Below are 9,240 nucleotides of genomic sequence, written 5' to 3' on the forward strand. Positions count from 1 at the left end.
TAAAATTTACATGGAGATGCAAACAACTTATTATAGCCAACTCAATATTGTCTAGAATGAAGTTGGAAGACTGATACTAAACAATTTCAAGACTGTGAAGCTACAATAATCAAGATAGTGTGGAACAGGCAAACGAATGGACAAATAAATCAATGAAATACAATACAGGGCCCAGAAAGAGATCTCACATAAATTTGGTCCACTGGTATTTGATAAAGGAACAAAGACACTAAAAGACAATAAAATAGTCTTTTCGATTAACAATTCCATAGAAACCAAAGAACTTGATTTGGTTAATAACTTTTACTTGTAACAGCAAGATGAATTTCATTAAGATTAAAAATTTGGGCTGGGGATGTGGCTCAAGTGGTAGCGCGCTCGCCTGGCATGTGTGCAGCCCGGGTTCGATCCTCAGCGCCACATACGAAGATGTTGTGTCTGCTGGAAACTGAAAAAATAAATATTAAAAATTCTCTCTCTCTCTCTCTCTCTCTCTCTCTCTCTCTCTCTCTTTAAAAAAAAAAAAAGATTAAAAATTTCTGCTCTTGAAAACACCCTGTCAAGAATATGAAAAGACAAACTACTGACAGAAGATACTGTAAAACATATCTGACAAAAGATGGTAATCCAAAATATTCAAAGAACTCTCTAAACAACACTAACGGATTACTGGGCTCAGGGTGCGAGCGCTCAGAGGAGCTCCCAGGCGCACAGGACTGTCGGTTGACGAGCGCTTTCCCCACTCCCATTCAGGCTGAGATGGCTGCACCTGTGCCAGCGCTGTGGCCAGTCACTCACATCATCTTTGACATGGACGGGCTGCTTCTGGATACTGAACGGATACGTTCAGGGGTGTTGGAAGAAATATGTGGTCGTTATGAGAAGAAGTACACCTGGGATGTCAAGTCCCTGGTTCTGGGTAAAAAGTCGTTAGAGGCTGCTGAGATCATGGTTGAGGTCCTGAAGCTCCCGATGTCCAAAGAGGAGCTGGTGGAGGAGAGCCAAACGAAGTTAAGGGATCTGTTCCCAGCAGCTGAGCTCATGCCTGGCGTGGAAAAACTGATCCACCACCTGCTGAAGCACAACATACCCATCGCCATGGGCACGAGCTCAGAGTCCGCGTCCTTCGAAATGAAAACCAGAAGACACAAGGAATTCTTCAGTTTGTTTAACCACATCGCGTTGGGAGATGATGTGAAGAATGGCAAACCAGACCCTGAAATATTTCTCACCTGTGCTAGGAGGTTCTTTCCTCCTCCAGCCCCTGAAAAGTGCCTTGTCTTTGAAGATGCTCCCAATGGGGTGGAGGCGGCCCTGGCGGCTGGGATGCAGGTGGTCATGGTACCAGATGAAAACCTGAGCCCAGACTTGACGAGAAAGGCCACTCTGGTGCTCAGGTCCCTGCAGGACTTCCAGCCTGAACTGTTTGGTTTGCCTGCCTACGAGTGAGAGGGAGCTTCTCTGTATTCCTTTGGGCATCCTGGCACCTGGAACCTACTGCTGAGGGAAAGGTTGAATGAAACCAATAGCTTCCTGATTATGAGCTGCATCTTCATTGTACCCTTGTGAAGTGAGACTTTCCATCCTGTGTTGGCTTGACTGACTCCCAGGTGTTGGTGACTGTCCACTTGATACTTAGTAGAATAGTAAAAGACAAATACAGCCAGTCCAGAACACAGGCCTTGCTTTACTATCTCAATAATGAACCAGATTAAGAATACAATAAAGGGATCAATGGCAGCTAGAAAATACAAACCATGTGTGCATACATGTATATACTTTTATATGTGTACATATGTATGTGGATATATATATATATATATATATATATATATATATATATATATATACAATTTTATTTTCCTACAATAATATAATATATATTTCCTACAATTATATATATAATTCCTTCACTCTTTCATGTTGATTTAACATACAATATCAACTGATAAGTAAATCTCTGCTTTGTAACCTGAATGGAAAAGACTTTTTTATTGGTGAGCCTTAAGAAACAATCTTCCCAATTAGCCAATGTAAGAATTATTTTTGAGCCTTCAAATAATCTCTTTGGTAGTTTACTCAGTAATTCACTTTGTACCAATGAATCAACAGTTTCTTTGTAGTATCTATGTGTCTACAGAATACATGTTATATCTATTTCCTAATCCACATTGAAGGATGTTTTCTACCTCAGAAAAATCATTTCTGTCCTCTAAGAGCATTGATTTTCTGCATATCTTTGATGGAGATAGAGTTTAATTTCAGAATTGCTGCTTGGTAATTCTGAGAACCACAGAACATTTTTGGCATAATCAGCGATCACATTTTCATGATCAGCTTATTTTGTAGATTCACTCTGCTTTTTGAATTTGACTGTAATTTATCACAGAAAAAAATGTGAAAGGTATTGAAATGGAAAATAAAGGAACACTACCCAGTTTTGGATTTTACACACTTTTGCCAAGTGGCTTCCTGTTCATTTTTGTTAAGCTAATTTTCAGCTCTGGAAGTTGAGGAAGAAATGTAGTGATGCATGTGTTTTGCAGAATGACTGTTGATTGCCCCTGGTTGTTCCACAATGTCTGGGTTTAGCAAGTTGATGTCAGCATTCCTGATTGCCTGTTTACTTGTCTGCTCTTTTAATTCTCCTTCAAACCAATTGTAACATCTTATCAGTTCCCTCACAAATTAGTTGAACAAAGTTGTTTTTGCACATGTTCATGTAATATTTGTATGGAATTCATGATTTTACTTTTCAAAAATGCCCTCACTAATTGTAAACTGTAAATGTGAAAAAATATTACAGACAACTTGATTAAAAAAAAAGAAAAAATATCCCTACAAACATACATACATACATGCATACATACATACATATGGAAGTGTCAGGGAAATATATTAATAAATATTAAATAATAATATGCATATTTAGAGAGTCTAATTCTTGAATTGTAATAACTGAAAATTCTGCAATAGTCATTAACTTTTGCAAATAAACTAGAATGAATAAAGTTTTATTTCTTCATCTCATTTTTATTTCATTTTCCTACATCATATTAACTGCATGACTATAGTACATTATAAAATTTCCTAACTTCATACATCTTTGAGATCTTATTTTTCATTTACTTTTAAAAATTATATTGTATTTTTATTTCTATATGAAATTAAAATTATTAAAACCTTGTTTAGAAAGCTATACATTGTAAAATAAAATACCTCTCTGGTAGCATTATTGCATTTCTGGTTTTTCCTAGTATTCATACACTAGAAGTTTTGCAGTTTATTTCAAGTGAGTCTTTATAACTTCTTAATGATGACTATAGTTAATAAATTTTTAAGAACTTTAAAACTGCCTTTTGATCCTCATCTATCCTCATATAAATGTTTTAACTCATTCCTTCACAAACAATATTTAAAAACACATGTGTTCCATGTTTGCTTCATTTAAAAAAATAGTTTCTTAAGAAAAATAGTAATAGTAGTGAAATTGGTGGAAGTATTCTATTTCCTTGTAATCACAGGGTAAAGATTGTACTTCAATATTCATCTTCATTCTTGACTTTATCTTTAGAGTTGATTCAGAGTTTGCTTAAAAAACAATAATTACACATCCCAGCTTATATTTTTAAAACTGCAATAATGGGTTCTATTGTCACATATAATCAAAAAGAACCAATAAAAAAGGAATATATTAAAATATAAATTACTTTTAGTGACCTTTTCATATTTACCATTAAAATATTTTAATTTCCTTTTTCAATTGATAAACATAACTGCATATTTTAAAAAAAATGAATATATTTTGAACTGTAAATCTTGAAGAACAGAGTGATCTCAAAAAGCGGAGAATAGAAATGATGCTCTAATATAAAATATTGGTCTGTTTATAGTGCCAAATAAAATTAGAAACCATTTATAGGGTTACTATTGTGTGTATCATTGTAAATAGCATACACAATACGGATTATTAGATAAAAATGTAGCCTGCGAGTCACCCTTGGTGAAAAAAGTTCAATTACACTATATCTTTAGGACCTGGGATTCAAGCCAAAGACCACTAGAGACTAAAACCTGGGATCAGATCATCCTAGGCATTTCACACATTTATTATTTTTCCTTCACTGGAAGAAAGAGGGATAATCCCTGGAAATTATAACTAAGTCTATAGTAATATAAAATTTGTAAAATATGTATGACCAGGAAAATTAAATACACTATATATTTTCATAGAATCTTTACTTGTATTTAAATACCAGCATACTTTAGTATGAAAAGTGAAATGAGAATTTTACTAGACTTCCCAGTCCTAAGCAACTGTGAAAATTAAGGACTGTGATTGGAAGTTGGTGGATTCAAGGAAGTGTGCATGCTCTAATGCTCCTTAGCTGGAGATTCAAGCAGCAGGAGTATTGTTTCTAGGAAAGATGGTGGTTGAGAGAATTCACTAAAATTCAACATTAGATAGTAAAATAATCATATAGACACAGAAAATCAGACATTATAAACATAAAATGAGAAATGATACTTTAGAGATAGATGCACCAACTTGATTGGTGGCAGCATCAGCATTTTTCACCCACTGCAGAGGGGAGGGCAACCCAGGCAGAAAGAGAGCAAAGCACACTGAAAGAAATTGACTTTTAGGAAAACCTGAAATAGATGGGGAGGCTGAGGTTATTTCACCCAGAGATGGTGAGGCAAGTGATGATTGAAAAACAAACAGGATCACTTGGTCTGTGAAACAAGAGTCATGGTGGGAATCACCTGCAAGTGGCTGATTGGCAGCTTGAAAAGGTGATAGATTGGAGTTTATAAAGGGTATTGACAGCCTGACCAAGCAGGTACCTGTTGTGAAATCCTGAGTGCCTGCACTTGAATGACTTAAAGAGGCCTAGAAATTGTGCCTAGGGTGATCCAGGCTGGAAATACCAAGGGAGAGAGGCTTCATTTCCCTTTTTCACATGCAAGCATCTGGGAAGAGGCCAGAAACTGGTAAAATGGGTACATCTACATTCCAGGTCTGATCCTGGAAAATTCATATCCATGATGGTGGAATATGTAAGACCTGTGGCGATTTAGAGCCCCCAATATGAGAGTGGAATTTTCAGGAGGTTCCTGAAACCTAGAATAGTTCAGAACTGCTCAGCAAGGGTTGTGGATCTAATCTCAAATACGTTCCCACAGACAAAATCAAACCCCATCTGCTGTAACTTCCCATTTAGAACTCTGCATCAGCCCCACTCTGGGAGTATATCAATCTAGTCTGTCGAGACAATACTTGAATATTCAGTACTCACCAGACTGAACCATTCTATACTGTGAGAGGAAACTGGAAGGTAGGTACTACAATGAGCTTTGGCTCCAGGGCACAATGGCTGGAGGTTTGGTGAGAAACACAAAGAAGGTGTATCCAAGAAGTACAGAGTCTAAAAAGAAATGCAAAGTAACAGCACAGCAGCATAAGCAATGAGCATCCATTATTGCCAACAGTGTTGACTACCTCAGGGGAAACAAGCCATATGTGTGTGTGTGTGTGTGTGTGTGTGTATATATTCATAAAATTTTTATATAATATTTGTTTATATATAAGTATATATAAATTACTCATGTATATTAAACATACAAATAATATTAAATATTTATATTTATAAATGTTAAATATCTATATGTAAATATTTAAAGATGAATATTTGTTATTTATATTTATAAAATATATATTATGTATTATATATATATATATATATATATATATATATATATATATATATATATATATATAATTTATAAAATGTTCTTTCATTTTAATTGGTTTTTCTTTACCTGATTTTTTAACCTCATTTTGACTTTGGAGAGGTGAACTTTTGTTTGGCTCTCTTTTGTCCAACTTGTTTGTACCTTTGTTTTTGTTTCTGTTATTAATCCTCTTCACTTTCTTTCCTAGCAACTAAATTTTCTTCTTCCCCCTTTTTCTATTTATTTATTTTAGAATTATTTTACTCTTCGTTTGTAACCACTATCTTTTACCTTTTTCCTCCTTCCTCTCTATTTTTCAAATATTTCAAAATTTCTCGTACCTTCATATCTCATTTTCTTTTCACTTAAGGAACTGTAAATTTACTCTCTTTGTGAGCTACTTAGTTAATTTAATATGTACTCCACATTATTCTTGTGGCGGTCATCAATACAATGGATGACATAGTTGACTCTCACTGTTCAATGTCAGGTCTAGTTTATGGCTTTTTATTTTTAGTGCTGATGATAAATACTGACTACATTATTCCTCTTCAGGTGACTATTAGTGTTATAGTATAGGAAATGTACACTTATTTTAAGACCATATATTGGTTGCTACCATTATTGGAATTCCTGTTCCTCTTTTTTCTAAGAGTCTGGGAAGTGATTGGGATAATACAAGTTCACAGGATAGTTATTCTGTTGCTTAGCTATACTCACAGCTCAGTTAGGTGACAGAAAAACTCATTTTGTGCATGAATTAGCCTCACTAGAGCTCCAACAACATTTCAACACATAGAATAGGGGAGAAAAAAATTCAAAACCAATGACCTGGGTCCAAGTAGTAAAAATTAGAGGGGTACCTCAGGTCCCACTACTGGACATCTACTCACATAGCAAAAACAAAGAGAAGTCTCAATAACAAAAAGATAACTACACACCAAAGGACAATAACGTAAAAGAAGAGAAGGAATCCATTTCAACAGATGTGTTAGTATAACACCTCTGAAAACATGAGAAAACCGGTTTTCCATGAATTTTACAATTTCACAACAAAGAAATCCACAGAAGTGAATGAAAACCCAGAAAAAGACTATTTTAACAAAAAGCTTGGTTATTAAAATATCCAATAAACTAAAGTAAGTTCTAAGGGATGAATAAAGAGAGCAAATACAGGAGTTGAAAGACCATTTCAATAAAGAAATGGAGATTCTGAAAATAAACCAATCAGAACTCCTGGAAGTGAAAGACACAATGAATCAAATTTAAAATTTCACTTGAAAGTACCACCATTAGATTAGATTATGTAGAAAAAAAAAAAAAAAAAACTTCAGATTTCAAAATAAAGGGGGAAAAAAGACACAATTTAACACAATGATCAGAATATATAATAACTCTTAGACAACATCAATAGACCAAATTTGAGAGTCACTGGGATAGAAGAGAACATGGAGATACAAGATAAAGACATTAAAAACTTCTCACTGAAATAATACCAGAAAAAAATTCTAGCCTTAGAAATGAGATGGATGTGTTCATTCAGGAGGTGTATAGAATGCCAAATAAAGAGGATCAAAAGAGAACCTCTCAGATATATCACAATCAAAATGCCTAATATAGGAAATAAAGAAAAAATATTAAAACTACAACAGAAAAAGTCAGATAACTTTTAGAGTCAAACCAATAAATCTCATTTCTGACTTCTCAGACACTAAAATAATGTAGGGCTAGAAAAGAGATATTTGAAGCTCTGAAAGAAAAAGATATCCACAAATAGAAAATATTCAGAATAGAAAAGGAAAAGTTAGAATTTATAACCACCAAGGCAGCACTATGAAATTTTTTTAAAAGCATAATACAACACAGAAGAATTTTTTTTTAAAAAGGTACAGCTCCCAAATGAAAGAAGCTTCTTAGAAGATCAACAAAGTAAATGAAAATGAACACTCCATTAAATATAGCAAACAAACCAAAATGGCAGGAAAGAAAAAATAGTAACACTTAAAGTAAATGGTCTCAACTTCCCAATTAAAACACGTAGATTGGCAGAATGCATTAAAAAGCAACATCCAACTATATACCGCAAAGATACCTATACACTGAAAGTAAAAGGATGAAAAGAAATACTCCATAAAATGGAATCCAAAACTAAGTAGGAGTGGCTAGTCTTATATTTGACAAAGCATATTTAAGCAAATATTAACTGGAAGAGACAAACAAGGTCATTATATACTGGTAAAGGGGAAAATACAACAATAAGATATAATTATAATAAATATATATGCCCCAAATATTGGTTCATCTAATTACAAAAAATATTGATATTAAACTGAGATAGATCCCCATAATATAATACTGGGTGATTTTATAACACCATTATCCCCAATAGATGAGTCATCAAAGCATAAAATCAATAAAGATATTTGCATCCTAAATATAAGTATAAATAAAATGGGCCTAAAAGACTTGTACAAAATAGTTCACTATTCTGAATTTACTTTCTTCCCAGTAGCTCATAAAATATTTTTCAAAATAGAACACATTATAGGTCAAAGTATAAATATTAGAACATACAAAACAATAAATTATATAATTCTGTGCATCTTATCAGATCATAATGGAATGAAACACAAAACAATGAGAATAAAAATAATAGAAATCACATAAACACATGAAGATTGAGCAATATTCTTTTAAATGAAGAATGAATTATAGAAGACATGAGAGAAGAAAACAAGAAGTTCTTAGAAATATGAGAATGCAGATGCAACATCCCAAAATCTCTGGGAAAGGATGAAAGCTGTTCTAAGAGGAAAAGCTATTGCTTTGCATGCCTACATTTAAAGAAAAAAGAGATTCCATAATAAAGTGGTACTAATTAAACTAGCATATATCCTGTGTCTGAATAACTTAATCAAAATGGATTCTACTGCAATGCATAACTAAGAAGAAGCAATAAAAAATAATAGATTCCAAATAAATAAGTCTATACCCCACTGCAAGAAATTAGAAAAAAATTTCTAAATTCAGTAGAAGACAAGAAATGATTAAGATCACAGCTAAAGTTAATGAAATTGAAAACAGGAAAATATAATACATAGGCTCAATACAACAAGGAGTTAGTTTTTCAAAAAGATAAATACAATTGATAAACTCTTAGCCAAACTGACCAAAACAAAGAGAAAGAACCAAGTAAACAAAATTTGGGATGAAAAAGAAGATATCACCACAGACGTTACTGAAATCTAGAGGATCATTATAAGCTACTTTGAAAATTTTTTACTCCAATAACCTGGAAAATCTAGAAGATATTGACAAATTCATAGACACATACGACCTACCCAAATTGAAACAGGAAGATATGGAAAACCTAAATTAAGTACACTATGAAGACAAGAAATTGAAGCAGCAATTAGAATCCTTTCAAAAAAAAAACAAAAACCTAGGACTAGAAGTATTCTCAACCGAATTCCACCAGACCATTACAGGAGAAGCAACACCAGT

General features: G+C 33.5%; 1 pseudogene; it reads left to right on the forward strand.

Annotated features, from left to right (window-relative positions):
• Positions 1–759: 759 nt before the first annotated feature.
• On the forward strand, positions 760–1,449 carry LOC114082104 (pseudouridine-5'-phosphatase pseudogene; annotated as a pseudogene).
• Positions 1,450–9,240: the final 7,791 nt, after the last annotated feature.

This window comes from Marmota flaviventris, chromosome 17 (genome assembly GCF_047511675.1).
Source record: "Marmota flaviventris isolate mMarFla1 chromosome 17, mMarFla1.hap1, whole genome shotgun sequence".
NCBI lineage: Eukaryota > Metazoa > Chordata > Mammalia > Rodentia > Sciuridae > Marmota > Marmota flaviventris.